At 40.9% G+C, this 20,477-nt stretch overlaps 1 protein-coding gene and 1 pseudogene across 4 annotated transcripts in view; one reads left to right on the top strand and one right to left on the bottom strand.

The window, feature by feature from the left end:
- The window catches only part of Immp2l (inner mitochondrial membrane peptidase subunit 2), an 868,678-nt gene that overhangs the window by 764,233 nt on the left and 83,968 nt on the right, over window positions 1-20,477 (top strand). The window lies entirely within an intron of this gene.
- On the bottom strand, window positions 1,846-2,402 carry LOC128110701 (ferritin light chain 1-like; annotated as a pseudogene).

The following is a 20,477-nucleotide window of genomic DNA, read 5'->3' on the forward strand; positions in this document are numbered from 1 at the left end:
TTCAGAATCTTGTGGCATACAGAAGGGAGAAGTCAGGTTAAAACAAGGTAGAAAGAAACACAGAGTTCCTCCTCTGGCTGGCAAACCCAAGCATGCGTTCTGCTGACTCAGCTACTGGCTGAATTAATTCCTGGGTCTCATCGCTTACTCCCACCATTGGGTTGGGAAAGATTTAGGATAACAAGCTAATCTCCTGTTTCATATTCAAGAGAAGACTTTAAGGTAACTGAATGAAGTGATCATTTTTATCTCCTGGAAAGGAGAATTTGATGTCTGTTGCCTATTAATTTTTCAAAGAATTTTAAGGACTCTATAGCATATCACCTTAGGTACATAATTATAATGAAACTTTATATGTACTTTTTGTTATTAAAATAGGTATAATTAGGTAGGCTGACTTCCCTTATAATTATATCTTTAAATTTTTATTTCCAGCACAGACTATTGTTAATATTTCATGTGAATCTGTTTTATTTTGGATGAAGATTTTTGACAATTCATAACATGTTGTCAGATACGTTCCATTTATAGCTTGCCTAAATTATATTTGAATGTAGGAAAATGAATATTTTAGTCCATTTTGGGAATGTATTCTGTGCCATTGTCTTGGATGAAATATAAAATATCTGTATTTTAGAAATGCTATAGTAGATCCATATTAAGTATATATTGATATTATTGACAACCAAATAATTCTATGATATAAAATATGAATATTAAAATAAATTTTTAGCCATTTTGAAAACAAAGTATGTTTGCATGTCTAAAAGATAAACAGCATATTTTATGCCCTTTAAAATTATATGAAAAATCTAAAACTGCAGAATTTATATTTTTAATGTGTAGAATGAAGCATATCTTGTTATATTAAAGGTTTTTGTTCAGTATGTAAAGTATAGATATTTTCTACATTATTAGAGAAAATATAGGAGCAGGCTCCACTGCCAACTTAATAAGTAGATGAAGCTTAAAAGACCAGAGAAATAAATGTCCATTGAAAGTATATCTATATTTTTCTTTGGTTGTATTAATGTCAAGCATGTGATATAAACTACCTACTCAGGGATCTGTGAGTTCTTACGAAATCACTATTACTAATTACTTATGGGTAAGTTTTTCAGGGTTGACAAAGGCTGCACCCATTTAAATCTTAACTTCCATCAAGTTGCCCACTTCTTGAAGGATTCTAGACACATCCGATTATTCCTTAATGAAAACCTCTATTACCAGCTACCCAGCCCACAGCAGAGGAGAACCTACTCTCCTGTGGCCTATGCCCCAGGACAGAGAGAAAATAGATGATGGGGGAGGCAGGGGGCTCTGAGGGAGAGGCCCTGTGCTGTGAGGAAACAGGGTTAGGGAAGGGCTGGCCTTCACTAGAGGTGATGTGCAATCTGGAAGTGAGGTAACAGCTCTTTTAATACAGATTAGTTTGGAAGGTAATACTATTAGTTGTTGTTGTTGTTGTTTATTTAACGACCCAGTATTTTCTCAGGAATTGATTCCTTGTTGAGGACAAGCCAGAGCTGGTGTCTGGGAAATAAGAGAAGGCAATGGAGAGAGGTAGAGTAGATGGGGGCAGGCAGGGTTGCATGCACGAAGGCTTCTGAAATTAATGGGAGGGAACAAAAAAAATAGAGTTAATAAGGATCTAAAAATGTATCTCTGAATATGCTCTTGCTTTTTTTTTTTTTTTTTTTCCTGTTTGAAAAGGCTTTAGTTTTACTTGGTCCAAGACTTGAGGGACTCCAGAGTGATTACAAAGCTGCCTAGTGGTTTGAGAGGTTTAGGTAGAGGTCCTGAGGCTGGCTGGGGTAGAGCAGCCCCCCTGGAAGGTGAGGAGACCTAGTCGTGCTTAAGAGTGAGCTGCTCAAAGAGATACTCGCCCAGAGATGGCTGGGGCACTTCAGTCCGCCTTGGCTGCTGCCCAGCCAGCCTATGGAGGTTGGTCGGGTGGATGTCCGTGTTCTTGATGAGCTTTACCTCCTCATCCAGGAAGTGGTTTTCCAAGAAATCACAGAGATGAGGGGCTGTGCGAGCAGAACCCAGGGAATGAAGACCCGAGAGCCTGGTGCGGGTTCTTCTCCATGGCCAAGGCAGCTTCCGTGGCCGCCTGGGTTTTGCCCCCCTCATCCTGAGATGGCCACTGCGCACATTCTGGAAGAGTGCGCCGCCCTGGATGGTTCTGCAACTTGAGGAGGCACTTGCCACCCTCGCCCTTCTCCTGGACCAATTACTAGAAGAATTACTGGCCAGCGTACACTCTCCAGAGCCAGGTCATCCTGATCAAAATAGTAACCCAGAAAGAGGTAGGTGTAGGAGGCCCGTGGGTGCAAGATGACCAGACAGTTCACAGCAGCTTCTACTTCAGTGGAATAATTCTGAGGAACCTGAGAGGACATGAGAACCTGAGAGGAAACTGATCTGCAGTATGGAGCTAACTGAAAAGAGATGGTACTGGCTGGCCTGAGGAGCTAAAGTGCAGGCAGATTTTTCTCTCCCATCTGCCACTCCCCAAACAACCGACAGAGAGACTTCATATTAATTATAAATGCCCAGCTGTTGAGGCTTGGTATTTTTAGCTAGCTCTTATAATTTAAATTAACCCATTTCTATTTATCTATGTGCTGCCTGGAAGCTCATTTTACCTCATGTAGGTACTTGCGAAGCTGCTTCTATGCGTCTCACGGTATCTCCTAGCAACTCCTCCAACTCCACCCTCCTTCTTCCCAGCATTCTCTTTGCCCCCAAAATCCTGCCTAGCCATTGGCCAGTCAGCTTTTTTTTTTTTTTTTATTAACAATGACAGCAACACTATTTACAGTGTACAAAGATTTTCCCACAGCACTAAAGGCCACACAAGGAGATGGTCCCGGAGGCTGGGACTGGAGAGAGCCTGAAAGGTGGCTGGAAGCTAACAAGAGCAAGTCCTATCTAGGTCTGTTCCTTCCAACCACTGCTGAAGCAAGACAGATCCATGGGGCCTCCAAGACACTGCTCTATACTCTTGCCTTTTAATAAGGAATTTATTCTTGAACATTAGCAGAGATGTGGAGACACTGGGAAGCTGTTTTTCTTAAGTGGTTCTTAGCTCTTGCCGGTGGTGAATTCTCAACCCTTTTTAACACTAGTGTAAACCTGAGTGTTTGATTTAAAATAAAATAAAAACAAAATGCCCTTTCTTTCTGGTATATAGAGAAATAATCCAGAGAGTAAGCTTCTAATTCAATTAAAGAAATTGAACAGTACACTTAATTTCCTGACTACCAATTTCCATTGACCTTGTTTTTGAAGCTTTGATGCAAGGCCCTCAAATTACAATGATCTAGAGAAAAAGGAACAAGGAGATCTCATCACTTCTTCAAAGGGTCCTTACACAGGCAGCAACATTGATAACCCATGGGTTAAAGACAAATTTGACAAGAGCATACAAGATCAAAAACTAAAATTAATTACCTGTCTTTGTGAAGCAAAATTGGAGTTTTGAGGAGTATTAAGAGTTTATTAAGGCAAGGTCTTAACAGATTTAAACCCGTGAATTGAGAGAGAAAGACAGGACAGCAGTATGTGCCTTGAAACAGGCACAGGCTTCTCAAAGAAACCGGCTGCCACTGGGACTAGAAGATACGTTAAACAGCTTGTAAGAAACGGTCACTTTGTGGATTTTTTGTTTTCTTTCTTTCTTTCTTTCTTTCTTTCTTTCTTTCTTTCTTTCTTTCTTTCTTTCTTTCTTTCTTTCTTTCCTTCCTTCCTTCCTTCCTTTCTTTCTTTCTTTCTTTCTTTCTTTCTTTCTTTCTTTCTTTCTTTCTTTTTTGATAGCCAATCTATGTCTTTTTTAAAAAAATCAACTTTAAGGTCTAAATCTGTATCTAATTTCTGGGTTAGACAGTTCCCTGGAACTTTTCCTCCCAATTTCCCTGACCATGGGCAGAGTGGTGGTTACTATCACCTTGCCTAATGAGTAAGATCCCTGTAAGAAAGAAATTCTGACACTTTTGACCACTCAATTAATATTTAGTCTCCAGTAGAATATTCTGTGGTATCCCAAGCTCTGCAAGGTGATAATACATCTCCTGGACAGTTTTTCCTTTGTTCTTTGGGGGAAGTGGAAACTACTAGGAAAGCTATCTGGCTATTCCTGAAATTAACGATATGGATATGTCATGGACTGTTTTGTGGCAGATACCACTTAGAGTTTAAGAACTAGCTACTACTACCTTTGGCTTATCACCATAAAGGCTCATGAGTCAAAGATACCATGCTTCCTTTGAAACTGTGCTCTTCTCGGTCACTAATCCTGCACTGTCCATCTAAGAACAATCTGCATTAACACAAAGTTTCTTTCCCTCTACCGTGGTGTATTTGTGATGGCTACTGTATCTTTGAGGTAGAGAAGAAATTGGAGTACAAGATAATCCCTCAGAATCACTGCATCAAAAAGTAACTTTCCGTTTCATTTACTTAAAAAAGACAAACAAAAAACAGTGTGTGGATTTAGCACATCTCTGATGAACTCTGAGTCACCCATAATGCATGAGTTTTGAATTAAGGAAAGAAATAAAAGCACTTAGCCTTGGAAGAACAAGACTAGATTTGAACTCTCTGCTTCATGCTGCCTGTCTTCTCTGTTCCATCCATCTGTTGTGTGATTCTGAATCAGTGTTTAACTAAAGGCTGTCTTCTGAATCTATCTCTCTGTATGTATATCTGTCTCTCTGTGTGTCTATCCATAACAAAGGGCTCTGTTTTGTCTTTATTAAATAGCACAGAAAACAGCACATGGGATGGAAAGAAGGGGACTACAAATCTTTAACAGTTTTTACAAGAGGTTAAGTCACTGACTTCAATTGACCCCAACTAACCCAGAACTACAAACATCACTGTTTGTCAACCAACATCCAAATATGTGTTTAGCATTTATGGTGGATATTTATTTTAAAATATTGCTTTGAACCTCTGTATCTGCTGCTTTCAGCAAATGATACACATGCATTATCTGGGTCAAGTGCATAGAAGAATATATAACTTAAGATTTCAGCTATGCATTAGCTTAGGTGGTCACAGTTGATTTAACGGGAAATCAAGGCAAGTAAGGTTGATTGCTACATTGTTCTCTTCAAAGTAGGCTAAACAAATGGGCTGAGTACACAGTAAGATAGCAGTCTAAAGTGACTCCAAAGATGTGTTATTAACTCTTGCTGTGAGGTCCAGCAAAAGTTCCAGTCTCTTAGAATATAAGGGATATTTTTACAATATCGAACTACCATACAACAGTGATAAGACTATCCAGTAAGAGTTGCTCCTTTGTTACTTCTGTATCAAATTGATGCAAATTAGGCAACTTGAAATGAATGTTGTGGCTAGTGTATGTGAGAGCTGGCAGGTCCTGGCTTGTGGGTGGAGATTGTTAGATTTTCAGAGATTGTTTTGAGTCGTTGTTAAGCAGAGCTATTATTACATGATAACATGTTAAATTTCATAAATATACAAATAAAGTGTAATTAAAATGTAAGAGATAAGCCCTTAAGACACCTTCCTAATTATCTGGCTGCATATCACTCTTTTACAGGGTGGGCTTTACTGGTACACTGTGGGGTGCCTCCTCCACAATCTGATTTCATACTGTGGCTTCAAGTTGTCCATGGTAGGAGACTGGATACCCCAGAAATAGGTAGACACAACAGATTACCACACCTCTACCCTGCCCAGAGCCACTTGCCAGACATCTACTTGTACCTAAGCTTAGTTAGAGATTGATGGATACTCCCACAGCATATTTTGACCAGTATATCTCAAATGATGGTTCTCACAGGCCTGAGTAACTTTCTGAGCTTTGCTGGATGAGCTGTACTATCTGTGGTCCTACCTATGGCCCTCTTTTACAAAATAATTGTTTCATATGTAAAAATTCCAGATCCAGTTCCCTAGTTCACTGTAAGGTATGGAAGAAATAAACACATTTTTTTTCTTTGCTATTGTAGTTTATTTTCACATTGAAAAAAAAGGTGAACACTTACAATATTAATGCCAAAGCAGCAAAAATAAAGTCCTTCACTGAAATAAGAAAAAAATGAAAGGTGATAAAAAAAAATGTACTCTGAGAGGCCATGTTCATTCTCATATTCCCAACACTACTTCTAATATAGGCTATAGATATGTAATAGATGATTCTGAGGCAATATTCTAAATTGCACGATGGCTCCTATTCCCTATAACTTCTTTAAAGCACTGTTTTCTGTAAGGCTCATATTATTTACTCCCACACTTAAAAACACCCACCAATTTTCAACTCTGCTTTTCTTATTAAATAGAATCATTTAAATATCTTAACATGTCTAGTCTCTATTAGAGTTCCCCACTGAAAAACTTTGAGATGTCAAATTATTTTGAACACCTTTTCCTTCCTTGGATAGCTCTAGAAGCCAGGTGTTCTTTTTCATAAAGTCATCATATTTTCATTGTCCCCCTGACCCAGCTCTGCCTCCAAAACCACCAAGAGGCTTTGAGAGTGGGAATTCACTGCTGTCCATCAGGTAGAAACGTTAGCTTTCCTTTTGCAGACTAGTAGAAAAATAACTGAAAAACAGGTCAATGTCTTTCACCAGGAAACCTTTCAGCATCTTAAAATTAAAATAGTTTATTAGTTTTTAAATAAGACAGCATATGTAACTGTCAAAGCACGTGGAGTCTTTTTTGACGGTGTGCTTGGTATTAAGATTGTTTTCTCTTGTAACTGTCAATTTGTAAGTTTTAATATAGTGAACCTGCAGGCCATACTATAATAGATCCTCAGAATAACACACATTATAGCAAAATAATGCAGAATGACATTCCTGCCAAGCATATTTATAGAATGGAGTTTATATAATACAAGACATCTTATTCCGGAAGTAGTGTTCCTTCTGCAGCTCTGCAGCTTTCTCGGCAGTGTTCCTTAATAATATTTAGGAGAAAATGGTCATAACAAGTTAATAGGCCTAAGAAACTATTCAATTTGGGGAGGGGAGTCTTATTGGAGCAGTAAATTTAAAAACTAGGTTCTAGGGAAGTGTAGCATAGGAAATGTGTGTGAATGACAGGTGTGAGTACTTCCAAGTTATCCCAAATAATTGAATTTCACTTGTTAATATTGCTGCCAGCCTACTTTTTCCCATGGTGAAAACGGCTTGTGGGGTTGCAGCTCAGAGGAGTTGGACTGACATACTTAGTTATGTGTTTTCCTGCTGGACTGATCAAGGGATTGTCAGGCATATCTACAAGTGTACAGGGATGCCAGGTTCGACCTAAGCAGTCCATGGCACTGAATGGTGTACTGATGAGATGACAGCCCATAGGAGACACTCAGACCTTACCACCTTTATGATCTTCACTCTTCAATTTACCGTGAAACCAAAGTCAAAGCCATTGCTGCACAGTGACAGGCATAGTCCTGTGAAGTTACAAAGATGAAGCTAAAGAAATGCACGACCAGTGAGGAAAACACACAGTCAAAAGAACCAACTCTTTGTAGTGTGGTGCAGTCTGTATCATACCAGTTATGGTAGGAAACAGAAAGAAAGAAACAACTTGTTTTTCAACCTGAGGCAAAAAAGAGAATGCTCCACTGAGAAGGTAATTCTTGAGCTGAGTTTTATAGTTGTCAAGCTTTCTTGTGAAATATCAGAAGCTTCCAGAAATAAAGGTCTTTTCCCCTATTCCACAGTTCCCCTACTCCTGTTCCCAGTCCATTTAGGAGCTCTGATAATAATCTGTAATGAAGCCTTACTCAAGATCACAGTAGTAATGCAGAGGCCAAGCCTGGAGACATCCTTCTAGATGCAGGGGCTCTTAGGCTGCTGGGCTCCTGGGTTCTTGTTCATGGGAGGCAGACAGATGTGAATTGTCTTCCTGGAAATCTATACCTTATAAGCACTATTGATTTTATTGAAGGAAAATTGACTAGTTGGCTAGTTGACTGACGCCATGGTGGAGATAGTGTGGTAATATTTTTAATTTCCTTTTTTTTAAATTTATTTATTTTATTTCATGTGCATTGGTGTTTTGCCTGCACTGGAGTTACAGACAGTTGTGAGCTGCCATGTGGGTGCTGGGAATTGAACCCAGGTCCCCTGGAAGAACAATCAGTGTTCTTAACCACTGAGCCATCTCTCCAGCCTCCTAATTTCCTTTTTATAATATAATTAATTGTATCATTTCCCCCTTCCCTTTCTTATCTTCAAACCATTCCATATACCCCTCACTGCACTCTTTCAGATTCAAGGCCTCTATTTTTCATTGTTTTACATATATATACATACATATATATATATATATATATATGAATAGATATATGTTCATAAATAGATAAATACAACTTCTCAGTCTGTGTGAGGTTGCAATTATGCATGTATTGTATGTATGTATATTTTGGGGGCTAACCATTTGATACTGGATAACCAATTGGTGTCTTATTCCCTGGGGAAGACTTATCTTGAAGGATATGACCTGATCATGTGTGGACTATTGACTCCTGACTGATTGTTGATTCTGGCTACAGTTGGAGAATGGGCTACTGATGCCTGTGGTACCCATTTTAGTATGCACAGGGAAGAGATTTAAGATAACTTACCCAGAGATGTCATCATTCATTATGTAGTGTTTCATATCAACACAGATGATTAGTTATTGGCCAGACAATGGTGTTGTGACTGTTTTGAGCTTTATGCATTCATTATTAGATAAGTTTTATTTCCCTGAGTGTTTTTGTTGTCTGTATCCTGTTTTGTTACAGTTTTGTTAGCCTGGAATTCTGAGAGTATACTAACAAAGAGAAGTTGTGTTCTAGTTCATCATCAGCTCTGGTATCTTCCGGGAAGCTCTGGGAACCTCTGTCTCCATGGAGGCATAGCTTTAATGCTACACTCTGCATTTGGTGCTTTCTGTTCCAAGTAAAGAAGAGAAACAGAAGGGTAAAGAAAGCATTGTATTTTTATTCTTCAGAGCTTCCAGTTAGGAAAGAACAGTATTTGAGCAAGCATTGAACAATATTTTATATAATGGTTCTTTTAAGAGCAGCCTTGAACTAAAACCAAATACCCATGTTTAAAGTTTAAAACATTCAAGGTTTAGTTACTCTTTCAGCAAAACTGCTTTTGGTAACTGGGGCTTTGCCAGTCAGTGGTCCCAAAGTCCTAGCCCTTGTAAAATACTTGTTTCCTATTATGTGCACTAGTGGGTTTTAGGCCAGGTGAAATTATAGAACATCATGAAGTAAGTATTTTCCTATGGCACACATAACACTTTCTAGCCTGAAATCCCCACAATATGCCATTAGGTGCAAACAACCTTAAGCATCAACACACACACACACACACACACACACACACACAAAGCAGAAGTAATTCAGATTCTAAAGGCACAGAAGGAAATAACCTATTTCCAGCATGATCCTCATTCTAAGTAGCTATTTATACATGTTTTGGGGTCATTTTTCATAATGTCATGTTTAAAGGACTCAAGAATAGTGTAGAAATTAAAAAAGAGAGAGGTAGTACTACTGAGTGCTTGCATCATGTCCCCTTGGTGGCTAATCTGCTTTGTCCTGGGTGACTCACCTTGGAGGGCCATGTTTCCAGGCCTGTTCTAAAGCACAGGTCAGGTGGTGTGGGGATGCTCAGAGTGGCTTTAATATTCGTGTCTTATTTTGTTTATAGCTCTTGGGAGGATCCTAAGGAAGGTTGTCCTTAACAGCTTTCGGTAGCCAAGCGGTGTCAGGCCAGAGTTCCTCATTTAACCTGTGTCTGAAGCTGGCACTCAGGGCCTGGTGCTGTGTAGAGTTGGCACAGGACCTTCCGTGTGGCGCACTCCTTGACATCAGGCTGTGGTGCTGTGTAGAGCTGGCACAGGACCTTCCGTGTGGCACACTCCTTGACATCAGGCTGTGGTGCTGTGTGGAGTTGGCACAGGACCTTCCGTGTGGCACACTCCTTGACATCAGGCTGTGGTGCTGTGTAGAGTTGGCACAGGACCTTCCGTGTGGCGCACTCCTTGACATCAGGCTGTGGTGCTGTGTGGAGCTGGCACAGGACCTTCCGTGTGGCGCACTCCTTGACATCAGGCTCTGGTGCTGCTTCAGGTGATTTCAGGTTCAGAGCGCTCTGAGGGATCCTTGCCACCATTTTCTGGAAACCTGAATTCCTCTGGTTGTTTTGCAGCCAATTACAGGGTCAACTTAATGCTTTTTACTTATAGGAGTTGTAAAATTATATTCCCAGGCAGGTGTGGACATTTTTTTCAGTACACAGTCCTTACAACAGTGAAAGGTTCAACATTTCATTTGTTCGCTTCTCTAGCATACATCTACCAAACTAGTCATACCACTTTTTCTGCTGGCAGTCTCCAAGAAATCTTGCCCTAAGAAGACCAGAAACCTTTTTAGGTCTTGTTAAATGGAAAATATATATTGCCTTGGGAATACATAAATCAATAAACTTCTAGATCTATCTGTTCCTACTTTTTTGAGGTTAAATTTGAGTAGCTTTAAGAAGCTCTGTATTTGTACTTAAGATTGGTGCACATTTGAATGGAAAAAGGAAATGAATATGGCACACTCAGCTCCTAGGTTTAGTTGGGGTGTTGTCTGCACACTTGTGAGCACCATAAGTCCGCATTTGGTCCCCAGGATATAGAGCCTGGTGCTTTTTTGAGGAGTACTAACCACCCTGAGCTTGGTATTTTCCACCCAGTGCTCTATGCTCAGGGAGTCTTAGGTGCCTCCAGAGAACTTGACTGGGGAAGACTCACTCACTCACCATGCTGCAATCAGGGGGTCTGAACGGAGAAGAGAAACTACAGTAGTGAGCCTTCACAAAGACAAGAAGGCTGAAAGAGAAGAGCCACCTCACACCCCACCCACCTAGTGACTTTGTCATTTGTTAGCAGTAGCAATCTTCTCAAGAGGCAATTAACCCACACCCAGAATCCCATTCACTGCAGGTGCTCCAGCAGAACTGGCCATGGTCATGTAGGGATGGAGTAGGGAATTGTGGATTGGAACACTATTCTCGAAGCCACTGTGGCTGCAGGATGGCTGACTATGTTAGGTGTTATTCTCAATGGGTCAGCACACAGAAACTGAGTCTTCCAACCAGACACCAGAGCAAAGCCTTAAGGACAAGTAGGCTATTGTTGCAAGATTCTTGCTGTTGAGACATAAAGAAATATGTTTACCTCAGATATGGAGAGCATCAACCAAGCAAAGAAAAGATTCCATGAATGTAGCTGGGTGCACCAGTGAGTTTATTGGGCTCACTTACCAGAGCATGGGCAATCAAAGGCAGCTGTATCATCCACAAGTCTCTGGACAACTTAGGGGACCTGCACCACCTAAGAAGCACGGATGACTCATTAAAAATTGCACCACTGAAGAGTCCATTGGGAAGACGACTGACAGGCACACTGCTGGGCTTTGTCAAGACCACTCTTGTGGGACTGTCAGCCTGGAGAATCTCACCTAGCTGAGGCAAACCTTTGCAAAGAGTCCCACACTGACAGCTATTTCCCTCATATATCAACTTAGAGAAGGGAAGGTAAACCTTACAAGGATGGTTTTCAGGCTCTTGATCATATGAGCCTGTGAATGCCCCTACACTCTGCATGAGGGGGTATTACTATGCCAGATCTCCTAGGGATCACCAGGCAATGACCACAGCCCCTCTGATGAATGACAACAATGGTCACATCCAACCAAGAGGTTAACTACTCTATAGCAGCTATGTACTACTGTAATATAACATCTCACACACTTGCAGTGTTTAGTACCCTATAGACACTGCCCAAGCTGCTGCAGCTAGATGCGAAGAGGGGACACTCCTAATTATAGGCACATGAGTCTGAAGGCAGAGGGATACCTTGGGACCACTGGAAAGCTTTGTCCCATCATCAGCCCCTTGGCGATCCAGAGCCACTCTGTCTCTCCTTTGGCATTCATCTGAGGGGAATCAGGCAGCCAGGAAAGGGTTTCATTACTGACAAATGTGCTGATGGTTTAAAAGTTAGAGCCCATGGACTCCTACCCCCAATTTACAGAAAGATCATGAATGAGAGGTCTCCTGTGTTTAAAGGCTCTGGTTGGCGTTGTAAACCTGGGAGAGTGGGGCATAGAAATGAGGCAGACTAAAGTCTCTTTTGATAGACAACTTTATTCAGGGCATCAGGCAGTTTATATTCTGAGGGTTAAGAAGAATCACACGAATAAAGTATACGATCACAAGGACAAGCCATATGTAGCAAAAATCATGTTTTTCCATAGAGGTGAAGTTGCATTCGAATCCACTGGGAGAAATCAAAGACTTAGACTCAATTCAAATTTAGATTAAATGAATTTATTCTTACTGATAGTAGGGCAGCAGCCTTAGAGCCTACGCAGCATGCCCCATGGAAGAGGAATTAAGGTGAGGGTTCTTAAGGCATCCATCAGAAAGGTGTGTATTCCAACCATCCATGGAATCCACAGTTGGGCAGGAAACTTGTTTTACTTCCCTCAGATTCTTACTTTCCTACTATACAGTAATAAAAAGACCATTTCATTGTTTGCCCATAGTGGTGGTGAGCTTTACAGAAGCAGTGGCAGCTGTTAATACCTCACAGCCCATTATGTCACCTGCAGGCCACCAGGATCTCCCAGGCATGCCGGAGTAAAAGGTCAATGGCCCTTAAGGGATGCCAGGCTCCATTAAGTTCCTTTGGTCATCACAGGGGACTTGTGCAAACTATTACTCGGGTCTGAGCACTCTAATGACTGGGATAGAGTAGTTCATTTCTCTGGGTAGGCAAACACAATGCCACCAGGTTAGGGCTGGCTGTCATGTTCTCACAGAGGCACGTGAATAACAGCAGCTGAAGTAAACTCACTCCTATCCACTCTACCTGGGAGGAGCATGAAAATGTTCCCGGTTCACTAAATCCCCAGAGACCACCAAGGAGCCAATTTCCGATGCAAGAACATACGGGTCCTTTATTGTCAGGTTCAAACCTGCTCCACCACCAAGCAGATGGAGGGAAATGGAGCAGTGGTGGCGGGCCCAGGGGTAGAGAGTTTTTATAGGGCACAACCACAAGCTGGGAATTACATGCTTTGGCAACTTGGGATTGGGTAGAAGGGATATGGGGCAAGGTGATTTTTTTTTTGAAACTATTGGTCTAGATTTTCAACGCGAAACCACATTTTAAACTATTGGGTTGGACTTTTTGGCAGGGAACCACAACTTGCTGGGCAGGATTATCAGGGCTGCTCAGCAGAATTATCTAGATATCTTCAAGGGCCATAAACCACAGACAGAATGTCTGTAGGAGCATACTGCCCTGTATGTTTGAGTTGTCATGGCACATTCCTGAGGTCCTTCCTGGAACTGAGTACAGCAGGTGGTCTAAGATGGTGGCCCTACCTTAAGATGGAGTCTGTATTGCCTTCACAAAAACACATTCCAAGAACAGTTCTGTGTTTTGAAGAACCTGAGGTCACCAGACCCTTGTCGTGTTTTGAGTTTTCTCACAAGCACTCGCCTTGCATGACTTCATTTTTGGAGTGTGTTTTGACACTCTGCATACAAGAGAGCAAGTGTAGGCTAGTTGTTGAGAACACAGAGTCTGCAAGCAGGCACCGAGTCCGGGTCCTGGCTGGTAAGATGGTTGTGTGTCAAAAGCTCCATGTGTAAAATGGCGGCAACAAGAGCAGCTGCCTCAGAGTGTTCTAAGATTGCATTTGGTGGGGTATGGGGAGCTACTAGAATAACTGCTAACTTGTGGAACCCACCCTCGTGATCCTGGAACTCGATTTTACAGACCAGGCTGGCCTCAAACTCACAGAGGTCCACCTGCCTCTGCCTCCCAAGTGCTGGGATTGAAGACATGCGCCACCACCACCCGGCCCTGTTATACTTTTTAATAAGTCCTTTGGACTACATCTATTCTCATGTTTTTATAGTGCTAAATAAATGTGAAACACTTTCCTAAGTGAGGAAGCATTTAAAGTTCATGACAAAGCTGATAGGTACTTTTAATATTCATGTTTTCTGATGAAAAAACAAAACAAAACAAACAAAACAAATGCACAACAACCATAGCAACAAAAACCCTGGACTGAGTTAAGTCACTTTCCCCAAGGTCACACAACTGAAGGTGGCAGAGCCGGGTGTCCCAGGATTGTACACCTGTTCTGAGCTAAACTGCTGGGTGGTGGTTGTTGTTTTCCATTTCTGAGTTCTTTCCACTTACCCATCACCCCTGCTTTGCCCCGTGAGGCTTAAGTCTTCATTGTCTCTCATCACCCCTCAAAGGCCTGGCCTTCTTGGTGGGAAGCATTGCCCTGTAGCAAGAAGAGCCTGGATCCCTCCCACACCCGTTCTTCTGAAGGGCTGAGCCTAAGTCTGCTGAGGAGGAGAGGTTCCTTGGGGGCGGGGGCAGGGTGGGGGGTACTCCAGGGCATGTCTTCTGAGAATTCTACAAAAACCACCGGGGTAGCACCTTCTCCTCCCAGGAGAGAGGCTGACTGCTTACATTAGCATCTCTGAAAGATTCACTTCCCCATCCTATTACAGTTTTCTCCCCCTTCTCTCCATCAGCATTGCAGTCTCCTGCCTGGGAGTGTTAACAAGTACATGCCTGATAGACCTTTGGTGTATAAGGCCACATGCAGTAAGTGCCCTCTGAATCCTAAAAGGGACGAAGAGGCCCTGGGCAAACCTTAGTGATGTTAAATATGCAGTGATTTTTGCCACACGGTCATTCTTTCTGCCATAAAGTAGCATGTGCTTCACAGGGAACCAGAGCTTTCTTAGAATGTCTTTCTAAGGCTCAGTTATTCCAGAAATGCTATTATCCACCCAGTAACCTGGTGCATTCAGGAAGACCCCTTTCATGGACCAGTTACCTTTGTCTGTCTGTATGCCCTTAGTGTAATAATTACCCATTAAAATACTAATACAGCCTCCAGTGCCTTCCTGTATTGCTCAAAGGGAACATTTGCCATATTGTATGTATAAAAATAACTCTAGAAACATATACTGCCACAAAATACATCAAAGGGATTTTGACAAGGACAAGACAGTGCATGAAATATAAAGATTTTGAACTTTTATGAGGCAGTTTAACTAGGAGTGGGGGAAGTACTTTATTTTTAATTTTCATGTATTCAGAAAAGCAAATGAAATAAAATACATTTTCAATGGTATCTTCTAATTATAAACAAAGGCTAATTTCTCTTGAACCTTTTAATATATTCACAGAAGTGTTTGTACATTTGCTAATGAGTGCTATTGTATTGAGGGGCACATTGCACATGAAGGAATTGTGTCTATGCAGGAATGACCCTGCATAAATGCAGATGGCTTCATATTAGCTACAAGGGAATTAAGGATGAAATTCGCTGCTCCCGGAGTTCTTCACAGGAAATAACTAGCTATTGCTTTACTTAAGTGCCTGAGAGTTTATAGCACCATTAGGTCTATCCTGTAGATTTCCTTAAGAAACAATTCAGCTCTCCATGTCCCTCTGGGAACAGGGAAACACTAACTGTATGCCCTACACTGTGTGTGTGTGGAAGTGGGTCTTTGAATGAGTGTATAGAGACTGGAAACTCTTCAGAGATTTCTAGCTATTTGAACAAGCAGCTATTACAGAACCAAGCAGTCTGGCTGATCTATCTGTTGTGTTTTGTCCACAGCATGCTAGATAACAAGTTGGAAAGAGGGGAGTTTCTTTGTCCCAGGTCTGTTTTCCCATCAAGAGGCTGTCAATAGAAACTGCTCGGAGTCCAGGGCAGACTCCACTTCCTCATTGGTTCCTCTGCCTTGTCTAACCTGGTTTTGCTTTCAGCTCTCTCTCTCTCTCTCTCTCTCTCTCTCTCTCTCTCTCTCTCTCTCTCTCTCTCTCTCTGTCTGTCTCATGACTACCTTTTGGTTTTTCATCTTTGTACCAATTTCTCTTCAATTAATCTAAGTTAAATTTGGATTGGAAATAGGATGAATAAATGACACATATGGACAATTTATAAATCTCGTTTGAGCCAATAATTTTAACCTTGCCTTCCATCCATTCTTTTTATGACAGATGCTCACTGTGATGACAACTGATTAATTTGCATTTCACTTCCTCTCTTTGCTTTGGTGTATCATTCAGTGAAACTACTGTCCAAAAGATAGACAGTAGGCAAATGAAGGAGGAGACTGGAGTCACCTATCAATTGGATGTCCAGCCATTTATAAAGGTAGATGCCCTTCGGTGGTGGGATGGGGCAGCATGTGCATTCTTTGTCAAGAAGTCATTGTTCCTATGCTTGGTGAATGCAGATTAGCATAAAGGTGAATATTCAGTGGATAGTTATAGGGGCGGGACCTGGAATGGAAGCAGCACCAGAAATAAGCACATACTGGCCCAGACAGGCAAAGAATATAATGAGCAAAGGGCACCTACCATCAAGAGAATAATTTAGAAAACTGGAGGAATAGAACAGGAGAGTAGTCACACCCTAGAAATGTGATACCCATGGGATAATGCACTCAGAAGATGGGAATAAAAAGACAGAGGTGTTTGTACAGTTGTGTTATCAGAGAGGTACCAGACCAGCACAAAGGTTTTAGAAACACACAGTGTTTATTTTCTTTAAAAAATAACAATAATCAGCACATCTTCATCTTGCCTGCCTGCTGGTTCACATGTATTTGGCACTTATATTATTCAAAACTCGGCCTATCCCTTCATAGGCCTCCGACCACTCCAGTTAAAACATTATTTTATGTCATTATCTTTAGCAGTTTCATGGGGCTATTTATGAATAAACATATTATTCCTATCCCCCTATCATCCTGAAATTCTCTTTTGTCCTATTTTCTTAAATTTAAGCTAATTTTAGCCAATATCTAAAGACTATAAAAATATATACATTTGGGGCTACCATGTGATAGATATCTCTGCGCATGCATGCAGTCCACAATGTTTAAATCAGGAAAAACATATCTCTTTCTCCAATGTTTATCATTTCTTTTTGGTGGAAAGATTTACTTGCTTTCATCAGGCTTTGTAGAAATCTATAGTGCATTTTTGGTACCAACAAGCATCTGACTGCAGTAATGCACCAAACTTCCATTCCTATCAAGCTGTAGCTAGCCATTGATATATCTTTCCCTATCTCTTCCATCCTGAGCTTCTGAACACCCCATCTACTGAATGTAGGAATGGGATTGTTGGACATAAAATGTTTTCTTTAAGACATTTTGAGAAACTTCAGTACTGTTTTGCATAATGACTATACTAATTTACATTCCCAGCAACAGCCTGCAAAGGGTTCCTTTCCCAATGCCCTCACAAGCATATGTTTTCTTTTGTCTTTCCAGTAGCTGTTCCCACTGGAGTGAGGTGGTCTCATTGTCGCTTTGCTTTGAGGTTAAGCACATTTTACAGACCCGTTGACCTTTTTATGTCTTCTACTGTAAAATGCTTATTTGGGTTAAGTATACATGTTCATCTTTCCATTTTATTTCTCAGTACTGGGGATTGGACTTGGGACCTTACATATGTCCCCTGCCATTGACAATATCCCCAACCTTCCATCTGGCCTTGTTTCTTCAATTTGGAAATAGGATCATGCTTATTTGCACAGGTAGGCCTTGAACTTGACACCCTTCTGCCTCCCTGCTGAGTAACTGGGGATAAAGGCCTACACCAGCAGACTGAGGTTCATTGGTTGTTTTCTACCTTCTTCTACTAACAGTAAAATCTTGTAGGCCAGGACTTTGCATCCTAGTTCACTGCTACAGTTCCAGCATCTGGAATAAGCTTGACACATAATATATAATCAATTATGTTTTCCTCCAGCACTGATAGAAAAATAAGCACAAACTAATTTGATTAAATGACTTCAAGTCTGTGCTGGTAGCTTTATGCTGTTGACAGCAGTAGATTTTACAGTCAGGTCATTTCCAGGAATCTGTACTTTCGAAAAGCCATCCTGGCTGTAGAATGAAGCTAGCTATGGAAGCAAAGAGGCTACGAGATAATTGAGACTGTCCTTCCTGCCTTCCCCGCAATCCACATGCTGACTTCAACCAGGGAAACAGCTGAGAGAATGGCACTGGAAATTGCATGAGGCAGAGAGAAAGAGCACAAGGTACTTGACTAAGGGAATGATTAATTGATGGAGAAAGAGCATTAGATGATACCCAGCTGTCTTTCCTGTAGAACTCTGAAGAGAGGGGTATGCAAGATCTGCATGGGCAAATCTTCTGTGATAGATAGTAAAGGGCCTTGTCCAAACAGATAAACTCAGTGTAGGGAGAGTGGCGAAAAAATGAAACCAGAAGAGGCATAGCATCTTAGGGTAGACAGATAAATGCATAGTCAGTTTTATAAAACTGAGCCAGTTTAATCCAATACTGAAATTGAAAGAATTAACAAAGTTAGGTTTTAGAATATAACTTTTCCTATGTGTGAATTTATTTTTTTTTTTCCTGTTTCTCACTGCTTTTATTAACACTGGGCATCTTAGTTTGGTTTCTCTTGCTGGGATAAAGACCATGACCAAAAGCAACTTGGGGGTTTGTTTGGCATATATGTCCTGGTCACAGTCCTTCACACTTCCTAAAGGGAAGTCAGGGCAGGAACTCGAGGCAGGAACCTGGAGGCAGGAACTGATGCAGAGGCCATGGAGGAGTGCTGCTTACTGGCTTGCTCCTCAAAGCTTGCTCAGCTTGCTCTTACTATATAACTCGTGACAACCTGCCCAGGGGTGGCACTACCCCTGTAAGCTAGGCCTTCTCACATCAGTCATTAATCAAAATAGTGCTTACAGACTTGCCTGTAGAAAATCTGCTGGAAACATTTTTTCAATGGAGATTCTTCTTCCCAGATAACTCTTAACTTGTATCAAGTTGACTAAAGAACCAACAAGAACAGGTCTATAGTAAGAACGTTTATATTTAAGCAATTCTATCTTGCTGACAAGCAACAAAAATATGTCCTCATGGAATAAATAAGTTATCTTGCAAATCCAAGGGTCAGTTTTGTGTCTTGCAAAATAAATATAATAGAAAATATTGACAGCATTATAATGACTTTTAATGCTTCCAGGTATCATTAATGAAGTTATTTTAAAGATCAACCACACAAACAGAACCTCATTTTTCTCCCCTGTCACTGACAGCATCCTGTAGCCCAATTAAGCATGAAAATTGCCACAAGTTTCATCAAAAGTTCCAGAAACTCAAACACCAGGTCATACCCCCTGAATTCATATTGCCTGAAGTTTCTGCTTCCAACTGCTCTGAGTTCACGAGAACCTCTAATTAGTGATGATTCTGTCCTCTTGATAGAGACATGGCAAAGCAAGATATTAAGTGTATTCTTTTGAAGAAATAAAAAGTTAAGATTGTAAATTCTCAGTTTTCTAAAAGGAAACATAGTTCACAAAAGGGATTAAAAATGATGTATTAATGTGATTCCATTTTCTGCCCCTATTCCCACTGTGAAACTCTCCTATTCCCAATAAGAGATGTAAAACCATTCTTTCTAGGTCACATACAGTTATACTGTTTTCCTCATGTTTGACAAGGTAAAGCCATTCAGGGTTAGACTCAAATACAAGTTTTTTTTAAGAGACAAAAAAAGAGAGAGAGAGAGAGAGAGAGAGAGAGAGAGAGAGAGAGAGAGAGAGAGAGAGAGAGAGAGAGAGAAGCAGCCCTTGTTCGGGCTCTGTTTCAGCATTTAAGCTAGCTCAATGATGTCTCCTATGTGACTTGGAAATGTGTAATATGTAGATAACTCAATAACCAATAGTCACAACAAATTCTGTTAAGTGAAGTCATTAAGACCAAGAATTACATGACAAATCACATGTGCTACAGGTTTTTTTTTTCCTGTAACATGTTACATGTGGTCCTGAAGGTCCCCAGATCTAGAAAACAACACACTAAAAATAACTGAGTTCATGTAGGAAAACAGGCTTCAGGCACTCAAACTCATACTGCCTTGCAAACTTGTCTAACAAAAACAAACAAACAACTAGTTTTAAAAAACCTAGTAAAAGTACCAATCCATTTTTTAAAGCCGACTTTCTATTAGATCTGTAACAAGTGTGACATGAAAGGAAAGCTAGGAGTGGCTTAATGGTCACAAGAAGGAAGAGTTGAAGCTGCTCCCTTATGTCCTGACCGGAAGTGTGGACAGATATCCACGAATGAAATGACTGGCCACCATGGACCGTACTGTGATTACACAGTTTTAGGTGTGTGACTGTATACTGTATGCAGCTGCTACTTCTTTCTGGGGAAAGCATTGGCAAGTGGAGTGCCAAAAGATATGGCATGTGTTTTCTGGCATCATTCTTCTGATTACTAATTGTAGGCCAATTCGTGCTATGAAACCACAGGGTTGCAAGAGGCCATAGTACATATATAACTACCTTCAGTAACTTATTTTAACTTTGTGTGTGAATGTCAGGGAAATGC

Source organism: Peromyscus californicus, unplaced genomic scaffold (genome assembly GCF_007827085.1).
Source record: "Peromyscus californicus insignis strain IS unplaced genomic scaffold, ASM782708v3 Scaffold_15__1_contigs__length_86483966, whole genome shotgun sequence".
Classification (NCBI taxonomy): domain Eukaryota; kingdom Metazoa; phylum Chordata; class Mammalia; order Rodentia; family Cricetidae; genus Peromyscus; species Peromyscus californicus.